We start from the raw sequence: 14112 nt of genomic DNA, 5'->3' as shown, positions 1-14112 counted from the left end.
CCTAGGGTCCAGGACAGGAGCAGGGAGAAAGGCCTCCCCGCGCAGGGCTGTCCTGTTGTGTACCTCTGAAGGAGGTCATTTGGTGTGGGTTTGTGGCGGTGGTGCAGGCCTGTCTAAGCAGGAGCGTGCTCTGTGTAGGTGACCCCTGGAGAGGAATCCAATCCGAAGCGCGCAGCGCCGAGGTGCCGCGCTGAGGTAGTCCATCTAATCTTGTTCACCCCACTGGTGATGGCAGCAGGGCCGTCTACCTCTTCCGTCGGTAGGAAGCATGAGAAGGGAGGGGTCACTCCTGTCTCCTCCCCCTGAGTCCGGTCAGGAGGAGTGACTCGTAAAGCAGCGGAGCCGGTAAAACCGTGGTCCAAGCCTGAGGCCGGCTTGAAAATCAACCGTAGCCACGGCTTGAAAATCAACCGTAGCCACGTCAGGACTGCTTTAGATGAAGTGGTGGGGTGGGCTGGACCGTAGCCTGGGCCTACGGCCGGAGGGGTCAAAGATCCCCCCGTTGCCGTGTGAGGGCCGGATGATGTGTAGTACACATCACCGAAGGAGGGAGCTGAGACAGCTCGGTCATCAGAGATGACAGAGGATCACAGGCTATGACCGAGGATCACAGGCTATGTGCGGAGGACCAAGTCCCCGACGGTCCAGCCCCCAGGATGGGCGATGATGGTCCAGTGGAGGCCAATCCGGGTCCTCTTCAAGAGATGGGGCATGAGCGTGAGTGAATGGATGCACCTGAGTGTGTGAGTGCGTGTCCTACCTTGGCCCGGTAGCTAACCTAATCTAGGGGGAGCCTGCCTGAAAAATTCAAAAGCCTATCCAGGGCCTGGTTTTGATGAGTAGAGGACATCTGCACTTGTCGTGCTGCTGGGGAGGAAAGGGGGGTTAATGGACAGGACACATGAGTGCCATGAATGCAATAAATGAGGGCGCTCTGGGGAAGAGCGCCGCAGACATACATGAGTATGTGGAAGACGGGTGTGTGTGTGTGAGAGAGAGAGAGAGAGAGAGAGAGAGAGCAGTTAGGGGAGAGCGGATAGAGGGAGATCAGCTAGAGAGAGAACAGCTAGAGAGAGCACGCGTGTGTGTGAGAGAGAGAGAGAGCAAGAGAGGGGCTCTTCCGAGCAAATAAAAGGTGTAGTCAAAAACGCAGAACTCCACTCCCTGGGAGGTGCCTTCCTGCTGGCACCTACCACAACATTAAGCAGGGAATCGTGAGGTTCTAACCGGCCACGACTGCAGTTTCGCTCTCCTCAGAGCTCGTCAGGTAGCAAAGTATGAAATAAAACACGTTATGCAGGTCAAGGGCCGTCCTACGACTAAGGACTATCAAGAACTCAGGGGTGACGACAAAAAGCGTCATCCCCCCTGTGCCTTGGGCGCCCACCAGAATCGGTAATCTCAATTAAACATCTAGGGAAAAGAGGAGACAAGAGAGAGAGAGAGAGGGAGAGGGTGTGTGTGTATATATATGTCAATATGGATGGACAGTGTGTGACCAACCGGATCTGTGGAGGGAGAAAGGTGTACAGGTTAGGGTTAGTGGGCTGCAAGAGTGAACCTGTAAAGAAAACACTAACCCTACAAATACAGCAATACCTACACCAATAACAGTCAATAAATACATACCTATAAAACCCAAAGAACTTAGTAAACATGTGTAATTATCAGTATGGGATGTGGAGAGCAAGAGTAGCTAATGTTATGCATCTAGGTGTAGGGGGAATCGAGGTCATGGCAGTATGACACACACGACGGATGCAGTTCAGCGTACCACGTCGCACGTTCCACAGTTGTCCAGTAGGTGGTGCCAGGGAGAGGAAGAGCGGTGCTTCACTTGGACGGTGAAGTTGGTGGAGCAGCTCAGCTTGTGTAGTTTGACCCTGGGGAACACGTCCTCGGGCGTCCCGTGCGGGACGTCCGGTTGTTGAGACCAAGCTGAAAGACAGAGCATGTTCAGTCCGGGGTTGTAGAAAGGCGCCGTGCAACACAAACGTAGGACCCGTCCTGGTAAGGGTAGGGATCAATTCTTCTAGAGAGTTGAGTTAACTACCATGGAACGGGTCTCCCGACGACTGAGTCCAACTGTTTCCACACTGCGCCGTTCGCCACCCTGAGAGGTCCTCCCTCCGAGACTGCTACTCGGCCCATTCGTCGATACCATAGCAGCTAGACGCCCCCACTGGAGGCGAATGCGGAGGACGTCAGGGACAGTTCGTCGAGTGAGGCACAGATAGGAAGAGGGGTCAGATGCGTAGTGAAACGCAGTCGATGACGGTTCGTTATTTTACCCGTGACAGGAAGTGCTGTCTCCCTCCCAGAAGACTCCCCGTCGTCGGCTCAGCGTGGCTCGGTGGTGTCCGGCCCCGGGGTAGGCGTGGTACCGGGGGAAGCGTGGCCTAGTCACCACCCGTGGATCCAGTGCGAGCCGCCTGGGGGTGGGGGGTCAGGACACGTCCGCGGCCGGTCCAGCAGACACAGGAAAGGTGGGCATGACACTCCATGCTGTGACATGGCCCGCTACCGACTGTGAGTGTGGGCCTCGCGCCGTCTCTAGAAGACGGTGAGGCCGAGGGGAGTAGAGTGGCCAGGGGTCGAAGGTCAAGTGGAGTGCCCAGCAGGTCAGGCCCCCTGTTCAGGAGGGCCTTCTTCTGTGGGGGCATGTTTATAGGTGGGGGCAAGGCTATAGCAGGGTGCCCTTGGACCGTCAGTGCGGTGCAGAGTGTCTCTGTTCTTCAGCCCGAGAGCCTTGGTGTGGGGAGAGGAGAGGAGTCTCCTACCCAACGACCGCTCCAATCAGGGCCACGCTGGTGGAGTGTGTTACACTATGTGTGTGGGGGGGGCCCGGCCCGGTCCCCCTGTGTGTGTTTTTTTTCTTCCTCGCCGGCACGGTGCAGAGTGTCTCTGTGCTTCAGCCCGAGAGCTTTGGGGTGAGGAGAGGAGCTCCCCACTGCTTCGATCGGAGCCATGCCCGTAAGGGCCATTCGTTTTGCTAGTCTACGTGTTGTGCGGAGGGCGTGCGAGGCCCCGGTCCCCCTTGGGACTATAGCCGTTACCCCGGAGAGTCGTTTCGTTGGCCCGCCCGCTGGGTCCCCAATGTAACCGCGAGGATCAGGCAGGATGAAACGAATGGCCGTGAGTTGCACGTGCACTTATGCCGTTTTAACACCCTTTCCCTCGCTGAGTCTACCCCGATTGTAGGCCGGTCTCTCTCCAGAATCCCACGACGGCGACCATCTTCTCGCGTCAGCATGCTAATGCGACAGCGTCAACACTCACAGTCTGTGTCTTGCCCGGGGAGGACCGCAGCGCACGCGAGGGGGAAGTGTCCAGTTTCCAGACTACGTTGTGTTGCACGTGGGGATGAGGGGGCGCCCGTGGAGAGAGGCGGGGCTCACGCAACGAGGAGTCCGGCGTGCCTCCCCCTCATTACAAGGGGGGGGCCCATCGGTGGCCTCCAAGTGGGGCCTCAAGTCATAGCGCTACATACGCTGGCTAATTTTTTTGTATGATCTGATGTCCCCCCAGCGGAGCGGTATGGCAAAATCTTACGACCCTGCTCGGATGAAGGGAAACGCACTCGTATTCTACCACTATGAAAATCTTCCCCACCGGGAGTAGGGGAGTAGACCCCATCCAGAACCCTTTATGGGGGTCCCAGGCCTTAGACCTTGATGCGCTCGCGCCCCGGGTACTGTGAGTGTTTTTTGTTGTGCACTCATTTGGACGTTGTGTTGGCAGTCACCCAGTGGGCCCATGGAAGCCCGCCTCCGTCTCCACTGGTAAGACGTGTGCTGGCCCCAGGGTCTAAGCAGGAGCGTGCTCTGTGTTGTGTCCCCAACCCGAAGCGCGCAGCGCCGAGGCGCGCAGCGCCGAGGTGCTGCAATCCAATCCGAAGCGCGCAGCGCCGAGGCGCGCAGCGCCGAGGTGCTGCAGGCAATCCAATCCGAAGGAGGCAATCCAATCCGTGCGGAGGCAATCCAATCCGAAGCGCGCAGCACCCGCGCTGAGGCACGGGTGTTGATGTGTTGGGGTGTTGAGGTGTTGAGTCTTCCAGCAGCCAGGCTGTATAGAGCGCGTGCATCACACAAGTCCAGCTCTATCAGTCAGGCGACCCTAAGGGGCAGTGGTCTGTCCCCTAGGGTCCAGGACAGGAGCAGGGAGAAAGGCCTCCCCGCGCAGGGCTGTCCTGTTGTGTACCTCTGAAGGAGGTCATTTGGTGTGGGTTTGTGGCGGTGGTGCAGGCCTGTCTAAGCAGGAGCGTGCTCTGTGTAGGTGACCCCTGGAGAGGAATCCAATCCGAAGCGCGCAGCGCCGAGGTGCCGCGCTGAGGTAGTCCATCTAATCTTGTTCACCCCACTGGTGATGGCAGCAGGGCCGTCTACCTCTTCCGTCGGTAGGAAGCATGAGAAGGGAGGGGTCACTCCTGTCTCCTCCCCCTGAGTCCGGTCAGGAGGAGTGACTCGTAAAGCAGCGGAGCCGGTAAAACCGTGGTCCAAGCCTGAGGCCGGCTTGAAAATCAACCGTAGCCACGGCTTGAAAATCAACCGTAGCCACGTCAGGACTGCTTTAGATGAAGTGGTGGGGTGGGCTGGACCGTAGCCTGGGCCTACGGCCGGAGGGGTCAAAGATCCCCCCGTTGCCGTGTGAGGGCCGGATGATGTGTAGTACACATCACCGAAGGAGGGAGCTGAGACAGCTCGGTCATCAGAGATGACAGAGGATCACAGGCTATGACCGAGGATCACAGGCTATGTGCGGAGGACCAAGTCCCCGACGGTCCAGCCCCCAGGATGGGCGATGATGGTCCAGTGGAGGCCAATCCGGGTCCTCTTCAAGAGATGGGGCATGAGCGTGAGTGAATGGATGCACCTGAGTGTGTGAGTGCGTGTCCTACCTTGGCCCGGTAGCTAACCTAATCTAGGGGGAGCCTGCCTGAAAAATTCAAAAGCCTATCCAGGGCCTGGTTTTGATGAGTAGAGGACATCTGCACTTGTCGTGCTGCTGGGGAGGAAAGGGGGGTTAATGGACAGGACACATGAGTGCCATGAATGCAATAAATGAGGGCGCTCTGGGGAAGAGCGCCGCAGACATACATGAGTATGTGGAAGACGGGTGTGTGTGTGTGAGAGAGAGAGAGAGAGAGAGAGAGAGAGCAGTTAGGGGAGAGCGGATAGAGGGAGATCAGCTAGAGAGAGAACAGCTAGAGAGAGCACGCGTGTGTGTGAGAGAGAGAGAGAGCAAGAGAGGGGCTCTTCCGAGCAAATAAAAGGTGTAGTCAAAAACGCAGAACTCCACTCCCTGGGAGGTGCCTTCCTGCTGGCACCTACCACAACATTAAGCAGGGAATCGTGAGGTTCTAACCGGCCACGACTGCAGTTTCGCTCTCCTCAGAGCTCGTCAGGTAGCAAAGTATGAAATAAAACACGTTATGCAGGTCAAGGGCCGTCCTACGACTAAGGACTATCAAGAACTCAGGGGTGACGACAAAAAGCGTCATCCCCCCTGTGCCTTGGGCGCCCACCAGAATCGGTAATCTCAATTAAACATCTAGGGAAAAGAGGAGACAAGAGAGAGAGAGAGAGGGAGAGGGTGTGTGTGTATATATATGTCAATATGGATGGACAGTGTGTGACCAACCGGATCTGTGGAGGGAGAAAGGTGTACAGGTTAGGGTTAGTGGGCTGCAAGAGTGAACCTGTAAAGAAAACACTAACCCTACAAATACAGCAATACCTACACCAATAACAGTCAATAAATACATACCTATAAAACCCAAAGAACTTAGTAAACATGTGTAATTATCAGTATGGGATGTGGAGAGCAAGAGTAGCTAATGTTATGCATCTAGGTGTAGGGGGAATCGAGGTCATGGCAGTATGACACACACGACGGATGCAGTTCAGCGTACCACGTCGCACGTTCCACAGTTGTCCAGTAGGTGGTGCCAGGGAGAGGAAGAGCGGTGCTTCACTTGGACGGTGAAGTTGGTGGAGCAGCTCAGCTTGTGTAGTTTGACCCTGGGGAACACGTCCTCGGGCGTCCCGTGCGGGACGTCCGGTTGTTGAGACCAAGCTGAAAGACAGAGCATGTTCAGTCCGGGGTTGTAGAAAGGCGCCGTGCAACACAAACGTAGGACCCGTCCTGGTAAGGGTAGGGATCAATTCTTCTAGAGAGTTGAGTTAACTACCATGGAACGGGTCTCCCGACGACTGAGTCCAACTGTTTCCACACTGCGCCGTTCGCCACCCTGAGAGGTCCTCCCTCCGAGACTGCTACTCGGCCCATTCGTCGATACCATAGCAGCTAGACGCCCCCACTGGAGGCGAATGCGGAGGACGTCAGGGACAGTTCGTCGAGTGAGGCACAGATAGGAAGAGGGGTCAGATGCGTAGTGAAACGCAGTCGATGACGGTTCGTTATTTTACCCGTGACAGGAAGTGCTGTCTCCCTCCCAGAAGACTCCCCGTCGTCGGCTCAGCGTGGCTCGGTGGTGTCCGGCCCCGGGGTAGGCGTGGTACCGGGGGAAGCGTGGCCTAGTCACCACCCGTGGATCCAGTGCGAGCCGCCTGGGGGTGGGGGGTCAGGACACGTCCGCGGCCGGTCCAGCAGACACAGGAAAGGTGGGCATGACACTCCATGCTGTGACATGGCCCGCTACCGACTGTGAGTGTGGGCCTCGCGCCGTCTCTAGAAGACGGTGAGGCCGAGGGGAGTAGAGTGGCCAGGGGTCGAAGGTCAAGTGGAGTGCCCAGCAGGTCAGGCCCCCTGTTCAGGAGGGCCTTCTTCTGTGGGGGCATGTTTATAGGTGGGGGCAAGGCTATAGCAGGGTGCCCTTGGACCGTCAGTGCGGTGCAGAGTGTCTCTGTTCTTCAGCCCGAGAGCCTTGGTGTGGGGAGAGGAGAGGAGTCTCCTACCCAACGACCGCTCCAATCAGGGCCACGCTGGTGGAGTGTGTTACACTATGTGTGTGGGGGGGGCCCGGCCCGGTCCCCCTGTGTGTGTTTTTTTTCTTCCTCGCCGGCACGGTGCAGAGTGTCTCTGTGCTTCAGCCCGAGAGCTTTGGGGTGAGGAGAGGAGCTCCCCACTGCTTCGATCGGAGCCATGCCCGTAAGGGCCATTCGTTTTGCTAGTCTACGTGTTGTGCGGAGGGCGTGCGAGGCCCCGGTCCCCCTTGGGACTATAGCCGTTACCCCGGAGAGTCGTTTCGTTGGCCCGCCCGCTGGGTCCCCAATGTAACCGCGAGGATCAGGCAGGATGAAACGAATGGCCGTGAGTTGCACGTGCACTTATGCCGTTTTAACACCCTTTCCCTCGCTGAGTCTACCCCGATTGTAGGCCGGTCTCTCTCCAGAATCCCACGACGGCGACCATCTTCTCGCGTCAGCATGCTAATGCGACAGCGTCAACACTCACAGTCTGTGTCTTGCCCGGGGAGGACCGCAGCGCACGCGAGGGGGAAGTGTCCAGTTTCCAGACTACGTTGTGTTGCACGTGGGGATGAGGGGGCGCCCGTGGAGAGAGGCGGGGCTCACGCAACGAGGAGTCCGGCGTGCCTCCCCCTCATTACAAGGGGGGGGCCCATCGGTGGCCTCCAAGTGGGGCCTCAAGTCATAGCGCTACATACGCTGGCTAATTTTTTTGTATGATCTGATGTCCCCCCAGCGGAGCGGTATGGCAAAATCTTACGACCCTGCTCGGATGAAGGGAAACGCACTCGTATTCTACCACTATGAAAATCTTCCCCACCGGGAGTAGGGGAGTAGACCCCATCCAGAACCCTTTATGGGGGTCCCAGGCCTTAGACCTTGATGCGCTCGCGCCCCGGGTACTGTGAGTGTTTTTTGTTGTGCACTCATTTGGACGTTGTGTTGGCAGTCACCCAGTGGGCCCATGGAAGCCCGCCTCCGTCTCCACTGGTAAGACGTGTGCTGGCCCCAGGGTCTAAGCAGGAGCGTGCTCTGTGTTGTGTCCCCAACCCGAAGCGCGCAGCGCCGAGGCGCGCAGCGCCGAGGTGCTGCAATCCAATCCGAAGCGCGCAGCGCCGAGGCGCGCAGCGCCGAGGTGCTGCAGGCAATCCAATCCGAAGGAGGCAATCCAATCCGTGCGGAGGCAATCCAATCCGAAGCGCGCAGCACCCGCGCTGAGGCACGGGTGTTGATGTGTTGGGGTGTTGAGGTGTTGAGTCTTCCAGCAGCCAGGCTGTATAGAGCGCGTGCATCACACAAGTCCAGCTCTATCAGTCAGGCGACCCTAAGGGGCAGTGGTCTGTCCCCTAGGGTCCAGGACAGGAGCAGGGAGAAAGGCCTCCCCGCGCAGGGCTGTCCTGTTGTGTACCTCTGAAGGAGGTCATTTGGTGTGGGTTTGTGGCGGTGGTGCAGGCCTGTCTAAGCAGGAGCGTGCTCTGTGTAGGTGACCCCTGGAGAGGAATCCAATCCGAAGCGCGCAGCGCCGAGGTGCCGCGCTGAGGTAGTCCATCTAATCTTCTTCACCCCACTGGTGATGGCAGCAGGGCCGTCTACCTCTTCCGTCGGTAGGAAGCATGAGAAGGGAGGGGTCACTCCTGTCTCCTCCCCCTGAGTCCGGTCAGGAGGAGTGACTCGTAAAGCAGCGGAGCCGGTAAAACCGTGGTCCAAGCCTGAGGCCGGCTTGAAAATCAACCGTAGCCACGGCTTGAAAATCAACCGTAGCCACGTCAGGACTGCTTTAGATGAAGTGGTGGGGTGGGCTGGACCGTAGCCTGGGCCTACGGCCGGAGGGGTCAAAGATCCCCCCGTTGCCGTGTGAGGGCCGGATGATGTGTAGTACACATCACCGAAGGAGGGAGCTGAGACAGCTCGGTCATCAGAGATGACAGAGGATCACAGGCTATGACCGAGGATCACAGGCTATGTGCGGAGGACCAAGTCCCCGACGGTCCAGCCCCCAGGATGGGCGATGATGGTCCAGTGGAGGCCAATCCGGGTCCTCTTCAAGAGATGGGGCATGAGCGTGAGTGAATGGATGCACCTGAGTGTGTGAGTGCGTGTCCTACCTTGGCCCGGTAGCTAACCTAATCTAGGGGGAGCCTGCCTGAAAAATTCAAAAGCCTATCCAGGGCCTGGTTTTGATGAGTAGAGGACATCTGCACTTGTCGTGCTGCTGGGGAGGAAAGGGGGGTTAATGGACAGGACACATGAGTGCCATGAATGCAATAAATGAGGGCGCTCTGGGGAAGAGCGCCGCAGACATACATGAGTATGTGGAAGACGGGTGTGTGTGTGTGAGAGAGAGAGAGAGAGAGAGAGAGAGAGCAGTTAGGGGAGAGCGGATAGAGGGAGATCAGCTAGAGAGAGAACAGCTAGAGAGAGCACGCGTGTGTGTGAGAGAGAGAGAGAGCAAGAGAGGGGCTCTTCCGAGCAAATAAAAGGTGTAGTCAAAAACGCAGAACTCCACTCCCTGGGAGGTGCCTTCCTGCTGGCACCTACCACAACATTAAGCAGGGAATCGTGAGGTTCTAACCGGCCACGACTGCAGTTTCGCTCTCCTCAGAGCTCGTCAGGTAGCAAAGTATGAAATAAAACACGTTATGCAGGTCAAGGGCCGTCCTACGACTAAGGACTATCAAGAACTCAGGGGTGACGACAAAAAGCGTCATCCCCCCTGTGCCTTGGGCGCCCACCAGAATCGGTAATCTCAATTAAACATCTAGGGAAAAGAGGAGACAAGAGAGAGAGAGAGAGGGAGAGGGTGTGTGTGTATATATATGTCAATATGGATGGACAGTGTGTGACCAACCGGATCTGTGGAGGGAGAAAGGTGTACAGGTTAGGGTTAGTGGGCTGCAAGAGTGAACCTGTAAAGAAAACACTAACCCTACAAATACAGCAATACCTACACCAATAACAGTCAATAAATACATACCTATAAAACCCAAAGAACTTAGTAAACATGTGTAATTATCAGTATGGGATGTGGAGAGCAAGAGTAGCTAATGTTATGCATCTAGGTGTAGGGGGAATCGAGGTCATGGCAGTATGACACACACGACGGATGCAGTTCAGCGTACCACGTCGCACGTTCCACAGTTGTCCAGTAGGTGGTGCCAGGGAGAGGAAGAGCGGTGCTTCACTTGGACGGTGAAGTTGGTGGAGCAGCTCAGCTTGTGTAGTTTGACCCTGGGGAACACGTCCTCGGGCGTCCCGTGCGGGACGTCCGGTTGTTGAGACCAAGCTGAAAGACAGAGCATGTTCAGTCCGGGGTTGTAGAAAGGCGCCGTGCAACACAAACGTAGGACCCGTCCTGGTAAGGGTAGGGATCAATTCTTCTAGAGAGTTGAGTTAACTACCATGGAACGGGTCTCCCGACGACTGAGTCCAACTGTTTCCACACTGCGCCGTTCGCCACCCTGAGAGGTCCTCCCTCCGAGACTGCTACTCGGCCCATTCGTCGATACCATAGCAGCTAGACGCCCCCACTGGAGGCGAATGCGGAGGACGTCAGGGACAGTTCGTCGAGTGAGGCACAGATAGGAAGAGGGGTCAGATGCGTAGTGAAACGCAGTCGATGACGGTTCGTTATTTTACCCGTGACAGGAAGTGCTGTCTCCCTCCCAGAAGACTCCCCGTCGTCGGCTCAGCGTGGCTCGGTGGTGTCCGGCCCCGGGGTAGGCGTGGTACCGGGGGAAGCGTGGCCTAGTCACCACCCGTGGATCCAGTGCGAGCCGCCTGGGGGTGGGGGGTCAGGACACGTCCGCGGCCGGTCCAGCAGACACAGGAAAGGTGGGCATGACACTCCATGCTGTGACATGGCCCGCTACCGACTGTGAGTGTGGGCCTCGCGCCGTCTCTAGAAGACGGTGAGGCCGAGGGGAGTAGAGTGGCCAGGGGTCGAAGGTCAAGTGGAGTGCCCAGCAGGTCAGGCCCCCTGTTCAGGAGGGCCTTCTTCTGTGGGGGCATGTTTATAGGTGGGGGCAAGGCTATAGCAGGGTGCCCTTGGACCGTCAGTGCGGTGCAGAGTGTCTCTGTTCTTCAGCCCGAGAGCCTTGGTGTGGGGAGAGGAGAGGAGTCTCCTACCCAACGACCGCTCCAATCAGGGCCACGCTGGTGGAGTGTGTTACACTATGTGTGTGGGGGGGGCCCGGCCCGGTCCCCCTGTGTGTGTTTTTTTTCTTCCTCGCCGGCACGGTGCAGAGTGTCTCTGTGCTTCAGCCCGAGAGCTTTGGGGTGAGGAGAGGAGCTCCCCACTGCTTCGATCGGAGCCATGCCCGTAAGGGCCATTCGTTTTGCTAGTCTACGTGTTGTGCGGAGGGCGTGCGAGGCCCCGGTCCCCCTTGGGACTATAGCCGTTACCCCGGAGAGTCGTTTCGTTGGCCCGCCCGCTGGGTCCCCAATGTAACCGCGAGGATCAGGCAGGATGAAACGAATGGCCGTGAGTTGCACGTGCACTTATGCCGTTTTAACACCCTTTCCCTCGCTGAGTCTACCCCGATTGTAGGCCGGTCTCTCTCCAGAATCCCACGACGGCGACCATCTTCTCGCGTCAGCATGCTAATGCGACAGCGTCAACACTCACAGTCTGTGTCTTGCCCGGGGAGGACCGCAGCGCACGCGAGGGGGAAGTGTCCAGTTTCCAGACTACGTTGTGTTGCACGTGGGGATGAGGGGGCGCCCGTGGAGAGAGGCGGGGCTCACGCAACGAGGAGTCCGGCGTGCCTCCCCCTCATTACAAGGGGGGGGCCCATCGGTGGCCTCCAAGTGGGGCCTCAAGTCATAGCGCTACATACGCTGGCTAATTTTTTTGTATGATCTGATGTCCCCCCAGCGGAGCGGTATGGCAAAATCTTACGACCCTGCTCGGATGAAGGGAAACGCACTCGTATTCTACCACTATGAAAATCTTCCCCACCGGGAGTAGGGGAGTAGACCCCATCCAGAACCCTTTATGGGGGTCCCAGGCCTTAGACCTTGATGCGCTCGCGCCCCGGGTACTGTGAGTGTTTTTTGTTGTGCACTCATTTGGACGTTGTGTTGGCAGTCACCCAGTGGGCCCATGGAAGCCCGCCTCCGTCTCCACTGGTAAGACGTGTGCTGGCCCCAGGGTCTAAGCAGGAGCGTGCTCTGTGTTGTGTCCCCAACCCGAAGCGCGCAGCGCCGAGGCGCGCAGCGCCGAGGTGCTGCAATCCAATCCGAAGCGCGCAGCGCCGAGGCGCGCAGCGCCGAGGTGCTGCAGGCAATCCAATCCGAAGGAGGCAATCCAATCCGTGCGGAGGCAATCCAATCCGAAGCGCGCAGCACCCGCGCTGAGGCACGGGTGTTGATGTGTTGGGGTGTTGAGGTGTTGAGTCTTCCAGCAGCCAGGCTGTATAGAGCGCGTGCATCACACAAGTCCAGCTCTATCAGTCAGGCGACCCTAAGGGGCAGTGGTCTGTCCCCTAGGGTCCAGGACAGGAGCAGGGAGAAAGGCCTCCCCGCGCAGGGCTGTCCTGTTGTGTACCTCTGAAGGAGGTCATTTGGTGTGGGTTTGTGGCGGTGGTGCAGGCCTGTCTAAGCAGGAGCGTGCTCTGTGTAGGTGACCCCTGGAGAGGAATCCAATCCGAAGCGCGCAGCGCCGAGGTGCCGCGCTGAGGTAGTCCATCTAATCTTCTTCACCCCACTGGTGATGGCAGCAGGGCCGTCTACCTCTTCCGTCGGTAGGAAGCATGAGAAGGGAGGGGTCACTCCTGTCTCCTCCCCCTGAGTCCGGTCAGGAGGAGTGACTCGTAAAGCAGCGGAGCCGGTAAAACCGTGGTCCAAGCCTGAGGCCGGCTTGAAAATCAACCGTAGCCACGGCTTGAAAATCAACCGTAGCCACGTCAGGACTGCTTTAGATGAAGTGGTGGGGTGGGCTGGACCGTAGCCTGGGCCTACGGCCGGAGGGGTCAAAGATCCCCCCGTTGCCGTGTGAGGGCCGGATGATGTGTAGTACACATCACCGAAGGAGGGAGCTGAGACAGCTCGGTCATCAGAGATGACAGAGGATCACAGGCTATGACCGAGGATCACAGGCTATGTGCGGAGGACCAAGTCCCCGACGGTCCAGCCCCCAGGATGGGCGATGATGGTCCAGTGGAGGCCAATCCGGGTCCTCTTCAAGAGATGGGGCATGAGCGTGAGTGAATGGATGCACCTGAGTGTGTGAGTGCGTGTCCTACCTTGGCCCGGTAGCTAACCTAATCTAGGGGGAGCCTGCCTGAAAAATTCAAAAGCCTATCCAGGGCCTGGTTTTGATGAGTAGAGGACATCTGCACTTGTCGTGCTGCTGGGGAGGAAAGGGGGGTTAATGGACAGGACACATGAGTGCCATGAATGCAATAAATGAGGGCGCTCTGGGGAAGAGCGCCGCAGACATACATGAGTATGTGGAAGACAGGGCATGGGAGACAGAATTAAAGCGTGGGGGTGTGTGTGTGTGTGTGTGTGTGGGAGAGAGAGCAGTTAGGGGAGAGCGGATAGAGGGAGATCAGCTAGAGAGAGAACAGCTAGAGAGAGAACAGCTAGAGAGAGAACAGCTAGAGAGAGAACAGCTAGAGAGAGAACAGCTAGAGAGAGAACAGCTAGAGAGAGCACGCGTGTGTGTGGGTGTGTGAGAGAGAGAGAGAGCAAGAGAGGGGCTCTTCCGAGCAAATAAAAGGTGTAGTCAAAAACGCAGAACTCCACTCCCTGGGAGGTGCCTTCCTGCTGGCACCTACCACAACATTAAGCAGGGAATCGTGAGGTTCTAACCGGCCACGACTGCAGTTTCGCTCTCCTCAGAGCTCGTCAGGTAGCAAAGTATGAAATAAAACACGTTATGCAGGTCAAGGGCCGTCCTACGACTAAGGACTATCAAGAACTCAGGGGTGACGACAAAAAGCGTCATCCCCCCTGTGCCTTGGGCGCCCACCAGAATCGGTAATCTCAATTAAACATCTAGGGAAAAGAGGAGACAAGAGAGAGAGAGAGAGGGAGAGGGTGTGTGTGTATATATATGTCAATATGGATGGACAGTGTGTGACCAACCGGATCTGTGGAGGGAGAAAGGTGTACAGGTTAGGGTTAGTGGGCTGCAAGAGTGAACCTGTAAAGAAAACACTAACCCTACAAATACAGCAAT

Source organism: Osmerus mordax, chromosome 15 (assembly GCF_038355195.1).
Source record: "Osmerus mordax isolate fOsmMor3 chromosome 15, fOsmMor3.pri, whole genome shotgun sequence".
In the NCBI taxonomy this organism is placed as follows: domain Eukaryota; kingdom Metazoa; phylum Chordata; class Actinopteri; order Osmeriformes; family Osmeridae; genus Osmerus; species Osmerus mordax.
Note: the sequence above shows the minus strand (reverse complement) of the source record.